This window comes from Marmota marmota, unplaced genomic scaffold (assembly GCF_001458135.2).
Source record: "Marmota marmota marmota unplaced genomic scaffold, marMar, whole genome shotgun sequence".
In the NCBI taxonomy this organism is placed as follows: domain Eukaryota; kingdom Metazoa; phylum Chordata; class Mammalia; order Rodentia; family Sciuridae; genus Marmota; species Marmota marmota.
The window spans coordinates 4878963-4900931 of NW_025999945.1; the positions used below are offsets into that span (position 1 = coordinate 4878963).

General features: G+C 44.2%; 1 protein-coding gene across 2 annotated transcripts in view; it reads right to left on the bottom strand.

Annotated features, from left to right (window-relative positions):
* Grid1 (glutamate ionotropic receptor delta type subunit 1) overlaps positions 1–21969 on the bottom strand; it is a 703077-nt gene that overhangs the window by 272927 nt on the left and 408181 nt on the right. The window lies entirely within an intron of this gene.

The following is a 21969-nucleotide window of genomic DNA, read 5'->3' on the forward strand; positions in this document are numbered from 1 at the left end:
CTTATTTTGTTTCTCATGTTTATGAGCGTTTTTCCCCTCCTTGAATTGGAAAGCCAACAGACTGAAAGAATTAGAAGGAACTGATGGTTTTCAACCATGTCCTGTAAGAATACTCACAGTGAGCGTGTGCCAAATGCTCAGCAAGAGCACCCGGCACGGTGCCAGGCCATCTATGAACCTGGGAGAAAACTTTCTGATTATAATCACTATTTATTTATTTATGTATTTTCATAATATAATCGTTACCACTCCCGGTTGGAAAAATACAGAAAAATTTAAGTGTTCAAAGTCACCCATAAGGTCTCCCCATTTTTATGAAACATGCTAAGAAGTAAAAATTCCCCATTTATTCCTCCAGATTCATCCCTCCAGAGATTGTTTGAAGTGTCCCCCCTCCAGAAGCTTCTACAGTCAGGTCTGCAAGTACATGTCTACTTGCATATCAGACAGATATTTTTATTAAAATCACATCAAGAAATACACATCAAGTTACAATTCTCATTTTGGATTATTAATATAGCAAAAATACCTTTCCTTGTCAGTTCTTAGAGATCTGACTCTTTCTTAACAAATGAGGCATAGAGGTTTCAGAGCCTGCACCAGCAGCCCAGCCAGCATGTGGTCCAGTAAGGTCATAGGCCCTCATGGTGCTAAGGCTCACAGGCTGCCATCCCACAAGGTTCTGTTAGGACCTCACTCCATGAGAATGGATGAGTTTGTTGGCAAGCACAGCAAGGTCATAAAGACAGAGCCTGTGGAGTATACACAGGTGAACTCTAGACCCCCAAGACCTTTATAGACAACATCCCAAAGGACACCAAGGGTGGGCACACAGCCTCTCCTGGGTCAGTCAAGACTAAAGGATGCAGACTCTACTCTCCATCCTGTGAATGAAAGGCTGCCAGACTCTATGAAGAAAAACTGGGGCATGAGACTGGAGTGGAAGGGAATGACCTCCACCCTTGTCATTCATTCATTCTGGTCATCTGTAAAATGTAGAAAACTCTCGCCCCCTCCTGTCTGCCAAGGTCGACAACATGATCTCAAGTTCTCCATCTCAGCAAGAGGCAGACTCAGAGACTGGCACTCCAGTCTCTCTTACACACCCCAAGCCTTCCCTAGGAAGCAGAGAAGGGAAGTTCCTTGGATGTTCCTGTCCTTTGTGGGGCTCAGCTTTGCTTCCCAACTTGCTCACATTTCAACGTGTATCCTGGGAGTCTCCTCTGGCTGTAGAAGCCTTCCTGTTCTCTTCATGAGCCTCACCTCACACTTCCCTGAGATAAATGAATCATTTCTAAAAATATCTAGGTGCTTCCTCTCCTACTTCAGAAGGAGGCTCAGGGTGCTCTGCAGGCAATTAATAGAAAGATGGTACAAGAGATGTCAAGGGTATCCATCCACTCCACAGGTCCATGTCCTGAGATGCATTCCACCCTATTTTACAAGCTCGGTAAGCCAGGCTATCTCCAGAGAAGCTGCAAGGACTCTGGATACCGTGGCTCAGAGAGGAGCTCTCAGTTTAGTGGGAGAAGGGAGAGAAGCTCATGGTGGAGTCCTGGCTGCTCAGACCAGAGCCTCTTTCCTTTGAACACTCTGACTTCCATGGATGCCTTTAGAAGCCCTGGTGGGGAGGTAGAGAAGGGAGCAGTGGAGGCAGGGAGTCGGAACACTCTGAACGCGTTGTCTGGCCCCAGCTGGCCTCAATTCCCAACACTTCAACCTTTTCTTCATGATCACAGGGAGACATTAGTGATTTGCATTATCAAATTGGCACACCATACAAAGCTGGGAGGATGTCATAATATCTCAGAAAGCTGGAAGGATGAACTGACTCTCAACAGATGTGGTTTAACAAGGCTGAACTCAAAGATTTACACTTGTTTTCAATAGCAGAGAGGCTACTGGGAAAATGAAATTGGAAAGCAAGGCCCTGGAGCAGAGACGAGAGAAAGGGAAGGCAGGGATGAGGGGGGTTTGTTCTGCCCTTGGATGTTGATCTGAGTCATCTGACTTCATGGAAGACACTGCACACTGGAGCCCAGTTATGGAGTGGAACAATGTAAACCAATGACCAGTGAAAGTGACCAAAGATGCTAAGAGTCTGGGACAGTGTAGATTTCTTTAAACACTTGAAGAAAAATCATCATATGGAAGAGAAACTGAAGTTTCTGTTTGCAGCCTCTAAGAGTAGATTTACAACCAATGGTGCCCAAAAAATCAGGGAGGCAGATCACCTCAATATGGGTGAGATCTTTAAACTTTCCAAATAGTTCAAGAGGAGGAGGATGACCAGGGACGAGGTACTGGCATGTGCAGCAAAGATTCTCAAATCTGGCTGCATGGAGGAATATCCTAGGTGGCTTCTACAAATACAGACCCTGGGGCCCACTGTTAAGCGATATGCCTGAGATCCTATGTTGTTTCAGATCTCTGACCTGCCTCTTGGCTCTGGAGCTGAGATCCCTGATCCAGAATGTGTAGTTCTGTGATCTGAAGGGGTGGTCACATCTGTGCAGGTGAGAGGGCTTCTACCTATTCCTGCAGGTGCCAGGTGCTACAGACAACTTGAACCAATTGCCAGGAGAGTCCAGGGAGCAGGAAGGAGCTCTGACAACCTTAACAAGTCTTCCCACCTGGTATCAGACTCCAGCACAGAAGATGTTGCAGAGAATTGATCAGAAAACCCCACAGGACAACTGACCAACTTCCCCGTCCTAATTTCCTTTGTTTCCTTACCAATTAAGCATCAACTAATTTGTTAAGCCTCTTTTCCCCACACAGAGATAAATAGCACTTGGCTGCAGCTTTTTTCCAGAGGGTATGACTCCTACAGAGTCTGGGATAAGTGGCAAAAAGGGGTGGCTACGTCCGATTGAGCAAGAACATGTCCACCTCCCTCTGCAATTACTGGAGAGCTGCCAGCTCTGAGGAGGGCCCTAACTGCTTGCTGCCCAGAGGGGAGCCTTCCCTCCCAGCAACACTGATTCCCCTTCTGTGTGGCATCCCTCCTCTTTCCCTCCCCAGCTATGTCTGCAGCAAAGGAAGGTGAGTCCTTTCATCCATAGAGCAAGCACAGCCTGGAGGAGTCTTAGCTGAGTGCTCTGGGCTGACCAGCTTCCCCTCACCAAGGGCAGATTCTATGCCCCTATGGCATTTGTGTACCTACCGTGCCATGGTGCTCTGCCCACGTCTCCCTCACATCCGATAGGATATTTGATTAGACTCCCTGTGTGTTCACTCCCGAGTGCCAACACCCGAGATTCAGGTGCCAGAGCCCTGCTTGGCATTCACAGTGACTGGGAACTTACACCCTTAACCGAGGACTGAGGGTGCCACGGATACAGATCCCAGCTGGCTTGCTCCCTGATGGGGACTTTCTCCCTGTGTGATCTCAGCTATTTTCAGAATTTCTCTGCAGGATGGAGCCAAAATTACCTCACTTGGCTTCCCTCACTTCCCTGTTCCACATCCCCACTCCCCTGCTGGCTGTCTTGTTTTAACTCCCCCTGGGAATGCTTCTTAATAAATCATTAACACATGAATCCTTCTCTCAAAGTTCACTTCTGGGATACCAACCTGAGATAAACACCTCCTGCCTCAGGTTATGGTGAGAATTAAATGAAATTACACATGAAGCTACCCTGCCCAGGAAGTTCACTATACATGACCAGTTAGCGCAAGGATCCTCCCCATTCCTTCCCCCTCATGTCTCCTGCCTCTCTTTCAAATGTGCACTGTGCATAATTTCCTTCCTTCTTTTATTCAGAAGACAGGGCCTGCCATGTCCTGACAACTATCCTAAAACTTCCAGATACATCCCTGCCATCATGTCTTTTTGTCAAACAGTGACAAAAAGACAATGCACATAACCTTGCAAAGTGCTCAGTTCTGTCTCATCCATGACCTGAAAGACCTTTCAGGATAGCATGGTGCCTCTCCTCACCTCGGCCACAGTGATTATCAGCCATGAACCATGATAGGTGTCTGTAGACAAGAGTTGCACAACTAGACAAACTGAAGGCAGCTCCTGTATCCCATGGGTGAAGTAGGGGCACTGGCCTTCTGCTCAGGGAGGCCTGGTCACTCACCTTCAGCAGGTGGGGAGGCTGGCATCCCTCCTTGCAGTAAGGCTTCCTTACAGTAAGGCTTGCAGTAAGGCTTCTGCATGGAGCCAAGCTCCATGGCTATGGGACAATCAAGCAGCAGCAGAGCTGAAGGCCTGAGCAACTGCAGAAGCTCCATACAGACTCTGACCTAGGAAGTAGGTCTCAATAAGCCCAAAGGGATCGCTGCAGTGGCCCAAAGCTACAGCACAGGTGGCTCTGTTAAGGTGTTGCTGCTGAGTCCTACAAGGCCTTGCCAAACCATCAGGATCCATCTTTCTGACTCCTCTGGCCTGTCAAACACTGGCAAACTCAACACTTTGGAAGAGCTGAGGAGATGGGACTTCTAAAGGATCCAGCTGACTTCGAGCCTTTTTGACCAGAGGAGGTAGTAGACGGTAATGGTGTTAACTGGCTCAAAGAAGTGCCTGGGAAGGTGGATGCAGGTGGCCAGTAGAAGGAGGCATGGCACACAGAGGTGCAGCTGGATGTCTGTCTACACATGTGCCAACTTGGTCTGTTTTTGTTTTACTACTGAACTACATCTCTAGTCCTTTTCAATTTTTACTTTTGAGAGAGGGTTCCACCAAGTTGCCTCACTAAGTTGCTGAGGTTGGTTTTGAACTTGTGAACCTCCTGCCTCAGCCTCCCAAGTTACTGGGATGTACCCTTGTCCCCAGCCACACACTTGTCAAATTGTATGGACATACACATATGGACACCCACATTCCACCCTCTGGAGGGAAAAGAGTGCTGCCTTGGGTAGATGCCAGCTAAAGAAAGCCAAGATGGCTCTTCTTCCATACCTGGAAAGTTGCATGTAAAGAGGAAGGTGTCCCCTTGTTCATGAGCAGCAGCCCGAGTCTGAACCTCTGGTACTTTCTCCTGCTGCCAAGGGCATAACAGTGCTGGAGTATACATGACATAGGATCCCAACATGACATCCTGCAGGCCCACTGAGAACCAGGGGACATTTGAATTCTGTTCTAGCCACCCTGATTCTACATTTGCCATGGAGAAGGAGATTTGGGCCAATTTCCAGCTCCTGGCTCCCTAACAGGCTCTGGAACAGAAAGCAGCCCCCAAATGCTGCAGAAACGGCAGGTGCAGGGCATCTCGCCTGGACCAGGGCTGGGAAGGGTTCACAGCTGCCCCTTGATGGTATGGTGATGAGGATCGGTTCTAATACCCAAGAGTTTAAACGGAAGCAGGGAAGACAGGAGTGCTGAGCACACTGGAGGAAGCATCTCCAGCCTGGGCACCCTTCCCCTGGTCCTCAGCCTTTGGTGCAGGACCAAGTTTGAGCCAATTCCAAGGGCAAGAAGAGAAACTTCCGGGATGCTTCAGTACATCTCCTCTATGTCACAACCCTGCATGCCCCATTTACTCCCATCAAACTAACTAATCAGGCAGTGCTTTCATCTTCACTTCACAGACAGGAAACTGAGACCTCGATCTAGACTCAGATCTTGCCAAAGTCCCCATGGCTAGTACTCGGCAGAGTACTTAGCAGAAACTGAATTCAAACCCAGATCCTATTGGCTCCTGTCTGTGTTCTTATCCCTTGGACATGGTGCTCCCCCAAAGGCCCAAACAACTGTCTAAGAAAAGCATATAAGCCTCCAGGGCTAGCCCTGGCCCCATGACAAAGAGAACAAAACAACCTTTTTTCGTATCTGAAAAGACACCATTAGGAGTAGTGGAATCTTCCTTCTCCAGGTTAACTTGTCCTCAAAAGCCTGAGACCATTATTCCACTTGTGTTCTTAAGAGTGAACGTGTTTCACTGTATCTTGGCCTACAGGACTAGTAAGTGGAGTGGAAAAAAAACTCCACATGGAAGTCTTCCAGCACCATCGCTGAGGATTTATTTTACAAAGTGCAAATGCCACCAATTATTTATGTGTGCATTAATTGTTGGCCACTTATCTAGGCAACCCCCCCTCCAACACTGCAAGTCCTAGATAATGGAAGCTTGTCAGCAATTAGCATCTCTTTAAAACCCCAACTCTAACATTTGAGAACATTCCCCCCAAGGAGCCCAGAGCCTGGCACCTTCCCAAGGACAGATATGGAGCTAACTTTAAAGACCCACTGCTGCCTTTGCAACAACATGCTATTTAGAAACAATTCTCTCTGGGTAATGTCACCCCTCTAAAGCATGAGGGAATACAACGCCCCCATTTGCAAGGAAGGGGAGTAGCTAGTTGAAAGATGAGAGATGATTTGCGGAGCGAATTTACAGAAAAAAGAAAAAAAAAAAATCAACAAAGCAGGCGCCAAGAGGCCGGAGTATCACAAGCTAAGGAAACCCACAAAGAGCAATTATCATGATCTATCTGGGTGGCTCTATGTTTCCTAGGGGCTTGCCTTCTTGGGCAAGAGGCCCACAATTCTGGCTCAGCTACTTCTGTTTATCCCAGCCTTGTCTCCAGAATGGCTTTGGGCCCTGCCCTCACTTGCGAAGGTGTCCAAAATTCTCCCCAAGATTCCTACCTCTGGCTCTGTCCTTACTCCTAGATGCCATTGAGGTATCTGGGACCCAAGCAGATCTTTTTTCCAGCATCTTCCTCTGGGCCTTTCCTAACCAAGAATGAGTTATCTGTTCCCACCTCACCCATCTTTCTGCTGGAGCATCCTTGATGCCCAGGAGCCCACCTATGGAAGGAACAGGAAAGCCACCACCTGGGCAAAGGGAAAGGTAGTTTGGCATGGGGCAGTGGGAGAATACCTAAGTATTATATAGCAATTGAATAAAAAGAAAGAAAGCATAATTGAATAAATACATGTAACGGTCTGATAGATCGGAACAATTTCTCGTCAATCATTAGAGCTCCCTGGTCTCCATCCTCACTGCTGCCCAAGTTTGAGATAAACAGCTAGTCCAAACTGTGCAGAGGACAGAACGGCAGCTCACAGCCTCCAGGGGAGGAAGATTCATTACAGATCATTTGTGGATCCTTCAGATGAAATAGAGACAGGTTCCAGGGCTGTGCAGGAAGTGCAATTTACTGTAATAAAAAGTGAGAATATGTTACATGTGGACAATTTATGAAGAAACGTTAATATCAGCAGAAAAATGAAATGGAGTCTGCTCGTAGGCATGATTTGTTTAATAAGATCAACTCAGAGAAGTGAAGCCAGGCAGTGCCAATGATATTGCCTGATGGACACTTGGATTTTAATCAATGATCTATAATTTTCCCACCACCTGGAGGGCACAGAAACCAAATAAGGCTGTCCATGTTCTCACTCCCCCAGATACTCAGGCTGTATCCTGAAGGGAGGCAATGTAAGCCTGGTTTTTCTATCTGATCTTGTCTCACAGACAAATGAGCCAGGCATTCAGGCCCTTGGCCACCCAAATGCTGTCACACAATCCCTTTTGAGAACTGAAATCTACAGTAGAACAAATCACTTCTGAGCTTATTTATGCCCCAGTCTAGTGTGACAAGAGTGGCCATCAGCCTCTGTTCATAGTGTAGGCTATGAACAATTGCAAGACTAAGTCTCCCCCAACAACCCAGGGCAGGAGATATGGACATGGGTGGCAGGTGGCTGCTTAGAGCCATTTTTCATACATCTACTGTTCAGCTCCAGCTTCAAATGATTTCCAGATACAAGAAAAGTCCAAAACTGATGGGAAATGTTTTCTTCTCCCTCCCAAAGGTATTTTCATGCTCATATTAAAGCTTGAGAAGACTCTGCTTATATCCAAAGACCAACTCTGGGGACCCACGGTATCAGATGCTACAGATGAGGGTGTGGGGATCACTTGGGGCAGGAGAGTCCCTCCTGGCACTGCTGGGTCACATCACACCCCAGAGGCCTGCCCTCTCATATATGGGTGTCAGACCCACAGACCTAGACCCCTGGCAGAGACATCTGCTGGGAAAACAACCATACCACCTCATACTGCTCAATTAAAGCATCGGTCTCCAAGGTTAATACAGCGACCCCTTCAAATCATGCTCAATGTGATGCTGCACCCTGCTTCTGCACACAAACCTAATTCCTTTCCTCAACCCAAATAGTTTTTAAAAGATGGAAGCGTTTGAATTCTTTTTAAGGCAATAAAGTTGAAAGTAGCAATTCTTTACCAAGCTGATAAGAGCTTCTGGGTGTAATTTGTATTCTTTTTTATGAGCCTGACTTTTTGGAGAATGTAGTAGAAAGAAAAATATCTTCTTTTCAGTTCTGGAGACAAGAGCTTTTTCTTCCTCAGGGTGTTGGGGAGGAGTTCCCCAGCCCAGGAACTGTCAGGGAACAAGTCCTTGATGTGGGGCATGAGAAAGCCAGGGAGGACCCCCCACCATGAATTTAACAGGGGATGGGAGGGACAGAGGGGAACTAGAGCATAAACTGCTGACCACATAGGTGACCTTGGTGCTCACTGAAATTGACTGGGAGGTCACAGTGGGGATCTGAAGTCTTGGGAAATAAGGAGGACAGGATTTTCCAAATTCAGTGCATGTTGGGCAGGGGGGAAGCAATCTATTTTCTTTAGAGTCCACAATATAAATTGCTTTACAATCTTTAAGACAGCCTCTGTAAAATTGCCATGCAGTTGGGTCCCAGACTTCTGAGTGGCTTCTTTTTAGCCCAAAGCCCTGTGCCTTCCACCCCAGTAAAACTACTCCACATATAGCTCCTAGGGCAAATAGGGACAGAATCAGAAACCAGATAGGAATGTGCTCAGTCCTTAGGATGTCTCCCAGCACAAAGCACCTGAAGACCCCACCCACAGGACAGCAAGGCTTGGTGAGAGAACTGTGTGAATCTAGGACTTCCAAGAAAATAGCCCCGGTAAGCCAGGAGGTTTAGATTTGTAGGAAAGGTAATTGAGTCACGTATCCACGTGTTGCAAATGAGGATTTGGTTCTGAAATTATTAGATGAGGCAACAATCAATTATAAACAAAATCAGCTATGAAGATTGATTAACTTGTAGATGAAGTATGGTACAGAAAATCTAATTCATATAAACAACCTTGTATCCGTTCCCCTGACCTTTATCAATCAATGTCTGTCTACGGCTCTCAATTAGTTTCATTTTCATCCTTGAGTATATTGATTAAATCATCACCACTTGCATAGCCCTGTTCTAGCTGACCACTTTGGAACCTCGTCTTGCCTTGTGAGGGAAGACAGTGCTGGCAATGGGTACAGTGTTGGGCCCCATCATTTAATATCTACATCCTTGGGGGATGAAAGCAAATCAGCTTAGTGTGAGTGGTGCTGTCCCAAGGAATGTAGTGGTTTGGCAACAGTGAAGAAACTGTGATCTGAAATGGTGTTGAGGGATTGATTTCGCCCTTCTGCCATTCCCTGCTTGGCTCCCAGCCTTCATAGGTGCTGCAACTGGAGCAATTTGAATATGTCTGTAGACCAAGTCAGCCATTGCCGGGTCTTTCGCTATAGGATGGGGGACTCTCCAGGCTCAGTTCCTCCGTGTGCCCTGGACTGGTTCAGGGATTTCCAGGCCTAGCTTGGGTCTCAATATATATTCCAAGATTTTCTAGGCACGTTCCCAAGGATGTGAGAAACATCAGTGGTTTTGGAGGAAGGAAAAGGGTAACCCCATAGGGGTCTGTAAGAGAGTGGTAGGATTCTGGCCACACAGGATCAGAATCCTTGACTCATAAAGGTACCAACATTCATGCACCAAAAACTCAATCCCCAATGCAACAGGGGTGAGAGATGAGACCTTTAAGAGGTGAGTAGGTTCAGGTCATCATCACAGGAGTGGGTTCCTGAGAGTTCCGCCCCCTTATTCTCACTCTTGCCCTTCCATCTTCCACCATAGGGTGACATGGCACAAAGCCCTTTATTAGATGTCAGCAGCTTGATATTGAGCTTCCCAGCCTCCAGAACTGTGAGAAATAAGTTTCTTTTCTTTATAAATTACCCCGTCTGTGGTATTGTTATGGAAACACAAAATGGACTAAGATTGTCTAATCCAGACTGCATCCCTGGGGGTGACTTGACCGTGTCCACCCCTATCCAGCCTCCCGTGGTTTTATGGGTCTAGTTCCCCAGCATTCTGCCCACCCCTGTGCATTGCCCAGTATCATTTGAATAAATTCCTTTTATTTCATATTAACTCTGTTTTAAAACTTTTTACAAACAATAGGTAAAATAATACTTATTTTTAAAATCTGAATATCAAACACTGGTAAACCCAATGTGCTAAATAAGAACATAATCAAATGTTTTAAGAAGGAGAAAAAACTGAGTAATTTCAAAGCACAATGTGACAATTATAGACAATAGTTTGTAAACCTATTATTCTATACTAAATCATAATTTCAAAAAGGCAGTACTTTTAAAGGGCTTAATCTTTTTAAAGACCTTCTACTGATAAATGACAGTCCCTAGTCCTCCTGCCACCCCAGTCTTGCTCCCCAGAGGCAAACACTTATAACCCTTTTAGCTAGTCCTTTGTGATTTACTTCCATATTTCTGAATCATACTTAATCATGTTCATACTGCTATTCTTGGTTGATCTGTTTTAGACATTAGCATAATCTATTATCTTTCTGATATGGTAATGAGGATTTAAATCTCTCCTACAAATCCACACTTTTTCTTTGCCTTCCCCAAATTTCCAATCTAGTTGCATCACAATTTTTAAATTAAATTTGCACCCCCTTGTTTACTGTAGCACTATTGATAAATATTCAAGGTATGGAGTCAACCTAAGCATCCATCTAGAGATGAATGGATAAAAAAGTGGTGGTACATGTGGTACACATGGGATGCTATTCAGTCTTAACAAAAAGAAGAAGAAGAAATCTTGCCATTTGTGACAACATAGATAAATGTGGAAAACATATTGAATGAAGTAAACCACACACAGAAAAACACACTGGACGATCTCATTCATATGTGGAAGCTAAAAAAGTTGATCCCATGGAACTGAATAGTAAATGTCAAATGGTAGGGACCAGAGATTGGGGAAATGGGGCAATGCTGGTCCACAGATACACAATGACATCAGATAGGATATTTTAAAAATTGTTTATCCAGCATAGACAAATGTAAAAATACAGAAAGTAGGTAAGTGATTTCCAGGGGCCAAGGAAGGGAGGGGCAGAGAATATAGGTGAGATGCAGAGAGAAATGAGGAATGGTTACTAATGTTTACAGAGTTTCTCTTATCTGACAAAGATGTTTTAAAATTGATTGTAGTTATGACTGCACAACTCTTCGAACCACTGGAGGGTATACTTTATCCTTTTTATTTGTTCTTTTTAGATCTATGTGATGGTATACTTTAAATAGGTGAACAATATGATAAAGGAATCATGTCTCAATAAAAAAATAAAAAGTGTCAACTCTACAGTGATTATATTGTTCTCTATTCAGCCAAGTAGCGGATTATGATCATATTATTTCCTGCTCATACAACTTTTGCTTTTCTTGTGTAAACAGTTGCCTTGATTTGTATTTATTTACACAAGTTCTGTGATGTATTTTTCCAAATGCTAAATCATACACAATAGGCTTTCAGTGTCCTTCTGCCCTGGAGGCAGCCTATCACAGCCCTAGCTACCCTGCTCCTGGATAGATGGACCAGTTGACCTCTGACTTCAGGCCAGGGGCTATCCTGAGACTTCCCTTTCTGCTCTGCTGATTGATTCTCAGTACCTGTTATTGCTTACACTTATTTACATACTATTTTTACTTTTTACTTTTTTTTCACTTCATTTTTTCTGAAACCCATCCTATAGCAGCTTCTTTAAATAACTGCATGGGGTATAAATTTTTGAGTCTTTGAATTTGCTTGTAGATTTTTTTTTTTGCAACCACATTTATAGTATCACTTAGCACAGAATATGTTAATATTAATTCTTCCACAGAAATAATTCTTCTCCAGTATCTTCTAGCATCAGTGTTACTAATGCCATTCTAATTCCTGTTGCTTTGATATCACCTGCCCTTCTCCCTCCCCTCCTCCTCTCCCACTACTAACCTCTTATCCTTTTTTCTGTCTTCCTTGTACCTGGTGACTTCATATGGCCAGGCTTTTCATTTACTTTGGCTAAGAATTTAATGTTTGATAGGAATTTTTAGTCTGGAGACACATGTCCCTCTGAAGTGTTTTCTTATTTATTTCTTTGATATTTTCATTTTCTCTGTTTTTTTTCCTGCTCTGTATTCAGAATTTCTATAAGGAGAATATAGAATTTCCTGAGTCCAGTCATGCATTTTTATCAAATTTTCCTTTCCATTATGTATACCTCTTGGCCTTTTTATTTCCTTCAACTTTATTTTCTAATACTCTGATTAGATTTTTTAATTTTCATTTACTTTTTTTATCTTCAACTATTGCTTTGCACACTCTATTCTTTTTCATAGCATTTTGTTTGTGTCTTGAAGGTACATTTTTTTAAAAATCTTTTTAAGACTTTCAGTAATAGGGTTTTCGAAATTTTCACATTGGTCTTGGAATCCTTTTGTAAGTTTGTTGGTATTCTCTCTTTCATACATACATCTTCATACATACATCTTCCTCAAATACATATGATCCTTAGTTGTCCTCTCATACTTAAAGAGAGGCACTAAGAAGCTCACTGAAGGGCATGGAATGCAGTTTATGGTTCGGTAGGCTTAATCTGTTCCTGTTGCTATGACAAAATACCTGAAGCTGGGTGATCTATAAGTAAAAGAAGTTTGTTTAGCTCATAGCTCTGGAGATAAATGGGGCCATCATCCTGGAGAGAAACCCCTGACTGTCACAGCATGGTGATGGCATCATGATGAAAGCACACACAAAAGGAAGTGATCACACAGCAAGACAGGAGGCAAGAGAGATTGAGGAGCCAGACTTCCTCTTTAGTAGTATTCTCTCAGGAAATAACTATGGTCTCAAAAAACCTACATTAACCTTTTTCCAAGGATGATTCCTTCTGCAACCTAACAGCTTCACATTAGGCCCAACCTCAAAGTTTCTACCACCTCTAACATTGCTACCCTAAGGACCAAGCTCTCAACACACGATGCTTTGTGGGGCACGTTTCAGTCAGAGCCGCTTTTTTGACTCTGCCTTGGAAGACACCTCTCTCCTCCATGATATCAACTTAGAAGTCTTTTCTTTCATGTCACTTGGTTTCTCAATATCTTGCCTGGAGGGTATTGTGTTAATCAGTTTCCTGTCACTATAACAAATCCTTGAGATCCTCAACTCCTAAAGAGAAAAGGTTCACTTTAATTCACAGCTTCAGAGGGTTCATCCTATAACCAGTTGACCCCATGGCTTTGAGCAAGGCAGAACATCGGAGTGGTGGCACACGGCCAATCAAACCACTCACCCATGTCTAGGAAGCAACAAAAAGAAAGAGGAAGAGGAGGTGTCCCAAAGTCCCCTTCAAAGGCACATCTCCAGTGACCAAAAGTCCTCCCACTAGACCTCACCTCTTAAAGGTCCTATCACATCCCAATAGTGCCATAGGCTGGGGACCAAGCCTTAGACACAGGGACCTTTAGGGGACACTATCCAGACCATTACAGGTTCACTGCAGCTTCCAGCACACTGGAAGAAGATCGGGGAAAGAAGCTAAATGTCCCCACTACTGCACATGCAAACCAGTGGCTTATCTTCCCCTGCTTCCTGCCACCTGCTTCACCCTACTTCTGGGGTCTCAGTGCCGAGGCCCTCAGATGTTTGCAAGTAGAACCAGCTAACTCCACAATAGAATCTTTATCATCAAACATTAAAGCTGCAACATCCTCACGTCTGCTCAATCAGTTACCCTTCCTCCATCCATTTTCTATTTCCCAAAATATAGCCCCATGGTCAACTACTGGTGTCTCTTCTGATCTGCTCTTTGACATTGTGGGTTATGACAATTTAACCCTTTACTGTCATTTTAGAATAGTCTGGGGAGAGAGGGGATAAACATGGACAACCAATCAGAACTGTCCAGTCATAAGTCAATAAAGCAAGAAGTCAAAAGTCAATAGATGCCCATTTGGCTTAGACTAACTAGAGCAGGCTTCTGCTGTTGGCAACGAGGAATGTTGACAGATACAGGTTGAGCATCCCTTATGAGAAATGCCTGAAATCAGAAGTGTTTCAGATTTCTGAGGTTTTGCACCAGGATTGTGTCAGGGCACAATTTGCACAGTTTGTGTCAGGGCTGGGCTCCCAAAAACATTGGATTTGGGAGCATTTCAGATTTGGAGTTTTCAGATACAAGGCAGCTGGAAGGGAGAGGTCAGGGATGAGTGTGGCCTGTACAGGCCTATGGGAGAGGGCGACTGAGCAGCAAAACTAGAAATAAAAAGACTATTGGTTTTCTGCACCATGCCCAGAAAACTAGCTGAGAACCCAAATTCCAAAAGGTCTCTTTCAGAGTCTATTTTCCCAAGATTGAAGAAGGTAGAACAATCCATCTAGCCTTTGGAATGAGGCAGGGACACTGTTCTCATCCACAGACGTGGTGTGTTCTTTGGAATCCAGCGGCGGAACAGGCACAATTTCCTACAGAATTCTTGATCAAGCCCACGGGTGCATTTTGGGCTGAAGCCTGTTTATGTTTATCACTCCTAGGGGGAAAGATGTCAGATTCTTATCCAACAGCTTCTTTCACCAGCCCATTTCAATGAACATACATCAGGCAACCCAGGGTAAGAAGAAGGGAGGATTCATCAGTAACCTTAAGACTGATGTTCGATCACTCAGATGTGCATGAGGGTTAGGGATTTATAATAGTCGGTTCAAAGAAATAGTTCAAACACTCTGGCTCACTTTGATCAACACATCCTTCTAGAAGGATGAATGATTTAAACATCTACAGAACAAGGGATCTGGGCTGCTAATATAAACACCTCAGTGAGGGTGAGTTCAGAGGCAACAGAGAAGTCACAGATGATGTCTCTTTCCTCGGTCAGACAGGGTTCCATTCAGGGAAGTAGGGTGAAGGGGGAGCAGTGGTAGCTGTAGAAAAGGGTGAGTGTCCAGAGGGGCTTGTGACAGGAGGAGAGCAAGAAGACTGGGTGAATAGGAAAGTCTTCATAGAAGTGCTGGGCTGAAAGAAGAAGGAAGTTTGGATATATTTTTAAAAAGAGGTCATTAAAATCCTGTGAAGGCAAGAAAGAGCAAAGAGTTCTCCTATGTTCAAAAATAACAATAAGTATACAAATTACTGACTGAGTCCAATGCACCCACAACATGGTGCAAAACAAGGATTGGAAGATCCCAAGCTGCAGAAACTGGAAATACAAAGATAAGCATCTCATCAAAGTGACATTCCCCCAAGCCAGGCAGTCAGAGCCTGGCTATGCTCTGAGTCTAGCCTCATTTATTGCCTCTGGTACAAAATTGCATGATCTCAACAAAACCACTTCACACACAAAGCTTTACATAAGTTAGGTGAGGAATCCTTCATTTCCCCCCCTAATCTCCTTTTTCTAAAAATACTTGCATGTCTTTCAGAGCAGAAAAGGCAATTAGTATAAACAGGGCAGCAGGAAGCCCACCCTGGCTGGGATATGCACAGGCAGTCCACCTGCTGCAGGAGGCCAGGAGCAGGCTAGTAAGCACTGATCCCTGCCACAAGTCAGGCCTGGGGGCCTTGGTTGGGATAAAGCCATCTTGGAACTTAAAGGCTTTCCTGGCTATTCTCACTTAGATAGGACAGGTTTTTTTTTGTTTTGGTTTGGGGTTTTGTTTGTCTTTTGTTTGTTTGTTTGGCAATACTGGGGATTGGACCCACATGCTACGCAAATGCTCTACCACAGAGCTACATGCTGAGCCACCAGCAAAGATGAACTCTACAGTGAGTTCATTCACATCACAGAGAATAAGGCTGGTGTAGCCTTCAGATGAGAACGCTGAGTGTGGGCTATGTTTGGTTCTGATTAAGTACCCTATATATATTACCTCACTGAACTGTCAACATGCCCACCCCATCAGGAAGCACCGTGACCCATATTATTAGAAATGAAGTAGCTGAGCTGGACATGCTTGTTTATCCACTCAAGGCCATATAGTAAAGAGGAGGCTGGGCCAGGCAAGAATCCCAAGTCGGCTGATGACCAAAGACCCCCTCCATTACTACCCAAAGGCAAGGAGACAAGCCATTGAAGACTGGGAAAGCTCAGAGATGGAGGACCCCATATATCCTTCCACAAGCCCATCCCAGTATGGAGGTCAGGGAGTTCTAAGAAGGATGCCTGGGATTCCCCCACCTCCAGATAGAGGTGGCCTGGAAAGCCAATGAGCACACAAGCATTGGCCAATCCTCCACATACCTGAGAACATGGACAAGCAGCTACTCTGAGTACCCAACAAGTGACTGGGTGCCAGAGCCAGTTTAGACCACAGATGGGTCCATCTGCCCACCAGCCCTGGCAGAAGAGCTGTCAAGACACTGAAGACACCAATCATGATGGCCAATTACACAGTGATTTCCATGCAGCAGGCACTACACCAAGAGTGTTCCATACATTAATTCCCTTACTCCCTTTAACAATCCCATAAGGTAGGTGCTATTGCTAGCCCCATCTTACAAATGAGCAATTGGAGGCCCTGAGTGATTCTTTCCCTTGTCCAAAGTAGCAGAGCTAATCCGTGGTAAAGGCCCAACTTTGAAGCTGGCAATCTGGTACCAAGCCCAGACTCTGAACCCCCACATATTACCTTGCCTTATACATAGAACAACTCTAGTCTGGGCATGCCTAAAACATACCCATGAAGGCCTACTACATGCCTTAGCCAGTGTGTGACCAGGGAATATGAACATAACTCGGATCATGCTTACCTTTGGGGATCGATTGTCTTCATTGTAGACACATAGATATAATGAGGAGGGCAGGTGGGCACAGGGCACTGCACAAGCACAGAGTAGGGTAGCTAACATGACCTCAGAGAGTCAGGGATAGAGGATATCGGAACTACATCTTAAAAATTAAGTGGAAACTAACCAGCAAGATACCCTAAGAAACACCAAAATTTAATTCTTCTAGAGCTTTTAAACTCTGCCTTTTGCCAAGTCAAATCCCTAGGAAGCTCCAAGTCTGGATGATATCATTTCATCTTTCCACAGGAAAAAAAAAATTTTTTTTGCACTGAACTAGAATATCACATTGTTTATGCCTTTGGCTTTCATCCAGGGCTGGTATAAGAAGCAGCCATATGAATCACATTTGCATTGTTTGTAAAACTGCAGGCAAAGACACTATCCATTATGTGTTCTATGTCCCTTATCTAAAAACTTATGTGATAAATGTCTTACAAAGCACAAAGCTAAAAAGATTAAAAAAAATAGAAGCCTGTCTCCAAATACACGGGTATTTTTTGTAGTAAGCATGAAGTGCTGTCCATACTGCCCAGTTCTGCTTGTTACCTCACCTACCAGGAAGCTCAGAGCTGAGATCAACATTAAAGGTTTCTCTTAGTCTGTGTTTTCTGGCAAAAAGGATTCTTTTAGCCTTGGTTATTTGTGACCTTGTTTTAATGAAGTTTCAGGTTTATACCTTTTTTGTAAATTGAATTCCAATTATCAATACTCTTGAGACACAATGCGGCTATGGAGAACAATTAAGTGGGCTTGTTTGGAGCTCAAAGCCCACTCTGCTCCCTAGCTCATTGATATCTCCCCTTTATTTATTCTCTTCAAACCTTGAGTATTTCTTTACATTCAGAAGGGACAGGTGTGGATCTGCAGTCAAATACCAGGTCTGAGGGTCAAAGTCAGGGCCATCTATGCCAAGGTGTCTCCTCTAGCATACTGCTGTCCCTCACACCTCTCCAGGAATAACCATTCCATTCTAGGACTCCAGGACAGCTCTAAAGACATGTTTATAAGTACTGCAAGCACCAGGGCTGGCTGGTGAGGGACATGTGAGATAATTCTGATAACCAAGGGTGTGGACCACCTTCAGAATGTAAGTGTAGATGTCCCCAAATGCACCAGATCCCATCTGGATAAAAACAATGCATTTTCTCATTCCCAAAATAATTTCTGCAATGAAGCATGACAAAGATGTCATACAGCAAGTGCTTAATAAAGATTTTCTCTCCATTTCTCCCTTTGAGACTCAGTGTCAATGAGATGAGGATTATGTTCACCTTATGGCAGTGTCTAACACAAACCCCCACCCTTATGAGATACTCCATAGATAACTGGTGCTTGGAATGCAATGTAAACTCAATAAACATCACCGGAAACAAACAGATCTGAAGAGATGACATGAGACATACCTGAGTCTCAAAATTACTCCCCCTTTTACTCAGATGGGTTAAGACAACACAGCCTCTTTATTTCCCAGAATTTTCTTCACAAGCCTCTATTCACAACCCTTGGGTGCCAGAGAAACAAAGGTATATCAATGCACTCTGTCTGGGTCACTTAGGGTTTAATTAGTCTCTCTTGGTGGATGCTTAGTCTTCTAGATATCCCTCCACCCCATTCCCACTCCTTCTCCCAGTAGTGTGAATGCGGGTGGGGGGGGAGGCACGGGTTTGATGACCTAGAGGTTACATGGAGGACACTCAGAGCTGATTATTGTCCTCTGGTCCAGACTGTCCACTCTGGTCCTGTCCCACTTGCTCTGGTCTCACCAGCAGAGTTGGTGGTTGGCTTCCTCACTGGGTCAGAACAGGGAGACCCTTGCCTGGTTAACTTGGCTCCCATGATCCTCAGACCCCCTCTCTTGAACTTCTGCTTTATTCTCCCTTGGACTGAAGCTTGCCCAGTCTTCCCCATGGTCTCTGTAGGAAGGACAGTTCTTCCTTTTCCATGGTGGGTTCTGGACACAGCTTTCTTCTTTCTACTTTCACAAGAGGCATTGTAAATGTTCCGAACTCTCACTGATTTTATCTACTTCCTGTCTTGGGCCTAGACAGACAGATGGGTAAACAGACCAGAGGCACAAGTGGGTTCTTGGTTCTTATATATACATTCCTCAACAAACTATTCTTCACCTATCTGCCTCCCAACATCTAGAATTAAGTTAGGCACAGAACAAGGACTAGAGAGGTCTGTTAAATTGAACTGAGCTGCACTGAATTAAAAACAATTGAAACTGCTCAATTTGGATATGGATCACTTTTTATTTTATTTTCAAGTTTGTGTTTAAAAAAATGGAAAAGTTGGACCTTTTGGAAACTAATTTTTCAAACCTATTCAAGAGAAGTACTTGACTCTTGCTTGAGATAAAAAGCTGACTTCAAATATTTTAATTGAGTTATTTTGACGTGCAATTAAAAGATATTTGGTTTAAAAACAGTGAGCTTTAAAACGACATTAGTAAAATCTCTTCTGGCACTTAGCTTAAAGGCCAGTTAATATGCTAGTTTTAATTTACATTTTTTTTTTCAAATCAATGGGGTTTGATTTTATAAAGTGAAGCAATGCCTTGATTTCTAGAAGTGGCCATTACCCGACTTTACTGATACAAATCCACCCCAGATCTGGAGAGCAGCTTCCAAGAGATTCCACAAGCTCACAACCCTGGGCCATCTCACTCAACCTCTCACACAGACTCTCCTCTCTTAGTGGGACCGGTGGTTCTCAAACCTGCACATCTGATTCACGGGTCCAGGCCTAGACCAGCATTACTCCCTCCAGAAAAGAGCAGTGATACTAGAGATAGAGACAGCTTATGAGCACAAGGCATGAAAACTGCTCAATCCAACAGTAAAAATCACAGTCAAAATGTAGAGCCATCTGGGGTCATTTGCTTCAGGGAGAAAATGTAGCACCCCCTGATTGGCCTCTGTGGGCATCAGGAAACCAAACTTATAGTCAACATTCTGACCTCTGTTCACAAGTAAAGGATTACTTTTCTTTCTATCCAGAAAAGCAGCTATGGTGCCCCGCCCCACCTCCTCTCAGTCTCCTGCACTGGGTCAGTCCTGTGGCTGACCTGACTATGTTACCAGGGCCCATTGCTCTCAGGTGTCTCCTCTACCAAACTTTCAGATTTGGGATAATAGAAGCTGAGTCTAACTACTTTTTCTAACCTCCTCCTCTAGCCCAGTGGTTCTCAACTAGAACAATTTTGCCTCTCCAGGGAGCACTTGGCAATGTCTGGAAACATCTTTCATTTTCAGAACTTGGGAGTGGGGGTGCAGACTGGCATCTTCTGGCATCTACTGGGTAGAGAGGTTAAAGGATGTTCCTAAACATCCTACAACACACGGAACAGCACCCCCTACAAAGACTTATCCAGCCCAAAATATCCAGGTCATAAAGCTCTGAGCTTACCTAAAGCTGACACAGAGGTGATACTAATAATTTTTTTCAGGAGTGGGGGTATGGGGATTGAACTCAGAAGCGCTCAACCACTAAGCCACATCCCCAGCCCTTTTTTTATGTTTATTTAGAGGCAGGGTCTCACTGAGTTGCTTAGGACTTCACTAAGTTGCTAAGTCTGGCTTTGAACTCGTGATCCTTCTGCCTTAGCCTCCTAGGCCACTTGGGATTACAGGCGTGTAATACCATATCCAGCATGACACTAAATATTGATAAAGAATTTTCTTATTCCCATTCTTATTATTCATCATCCAGATAAGACCAATATAATCAATCAATATCTAGACTCTTCATGCCAGATTTTTTAGTTACCGAGTCTCAATTTGTCCAGCTTTGGAACTTGTATTCTATAAAGCCACCAACTAACAGAGTTCCTTCAGGACAGCTGAATACCTCCATCCCAATGAAGGAGGTATGTTATCCCAAAGATGTTGCCAGAGGGAATCCAGATGGGAGAGCTGGGCTTCCTAGGACCACCCAGCTAAACAATGAAAGGAACTCTCAGGATGCATTGATCTATAAGACCCAATACTGAAAGAGAGGTTTGGCCACACCAGTTCCCTTCATTGGTTCACAGCAATTAAAAATGCTCATCTGGGGCTAAAGTCCACATTTCCTCTTGCTCTGACTCTCAGTCCAACAATTCTCTGACTTTCAGTTTATATGTTCCAAAAGTATAAATAGCAACAATGAAGGAAGTCAGTACTTAATGTATGCTAGGCAATGCGCTCACAATTTTCTATGGCTTACTCCTTTAATTCTCACAGCAACCCCATGAGGTAGTTTATGTTACGATGTCTGTTGTACAAATGAGAAAAACAAGGCTCTGAGACTCATAATATTCCATGATACAACACAGCCAGGATGTGACCTCAGGGATAGTGAGCAACCATGCTGAAAATGCACAAAGGCTCTCCAATGCTAACCAGAGGCCCAATTAACAGCTCAGTCCTCTGTGGGACCACAACAGACGGAAACAGGCCAGAAACCCATTTTTCCAACTCCCAGCTAGGCAATAACAGTCCCTTAACCTTTGACTCCAAAAACTTCAAAAAATTAAAACTTGCTTATGCCAGCAATAAAAATCTCTCATATTCAACCCCCCCCAAAAAAAGTCATAGGAAAGCACATTAAATAAAATCCCCTTTCAAAGTTGGTTTCCTCAAGGGCCGTGGGTGTAGCTCAGTGGTGAGCTCTTGCTGAGCATGGTTCAACCCCCCACCCCAGTACACCAACAAAAAGTGGGTTTCCTTAAAAAAAATAATAATCCAGTAAATTTGAGCATAGGAGCTCAAATCTTCCAAAGACTGATTATTTTTAAAATGGACTTTGACAGTCAGCTTCCTAGAAAACTGTCCTGCTAAATGGCTGCCCCTGAGGCTGACCTTCTACAGATGACTCATTGCTGAGTCCCAGTTTCACCTGTTCTGCAGGACCATCTCTCTGCCATCCTACCTGAACTGCCTCAGGGTCCCCCGAAAGCTGTCACCTGAGTCAACAACTAGATCAAGGTCAAGTCTATGCCCTCTCACTCCTCCTTACCCAAGTAGGTCTCATTGAACTTCATGCTGCAGATGGATTTTCTTCTTCCTTCTTTGTTTGT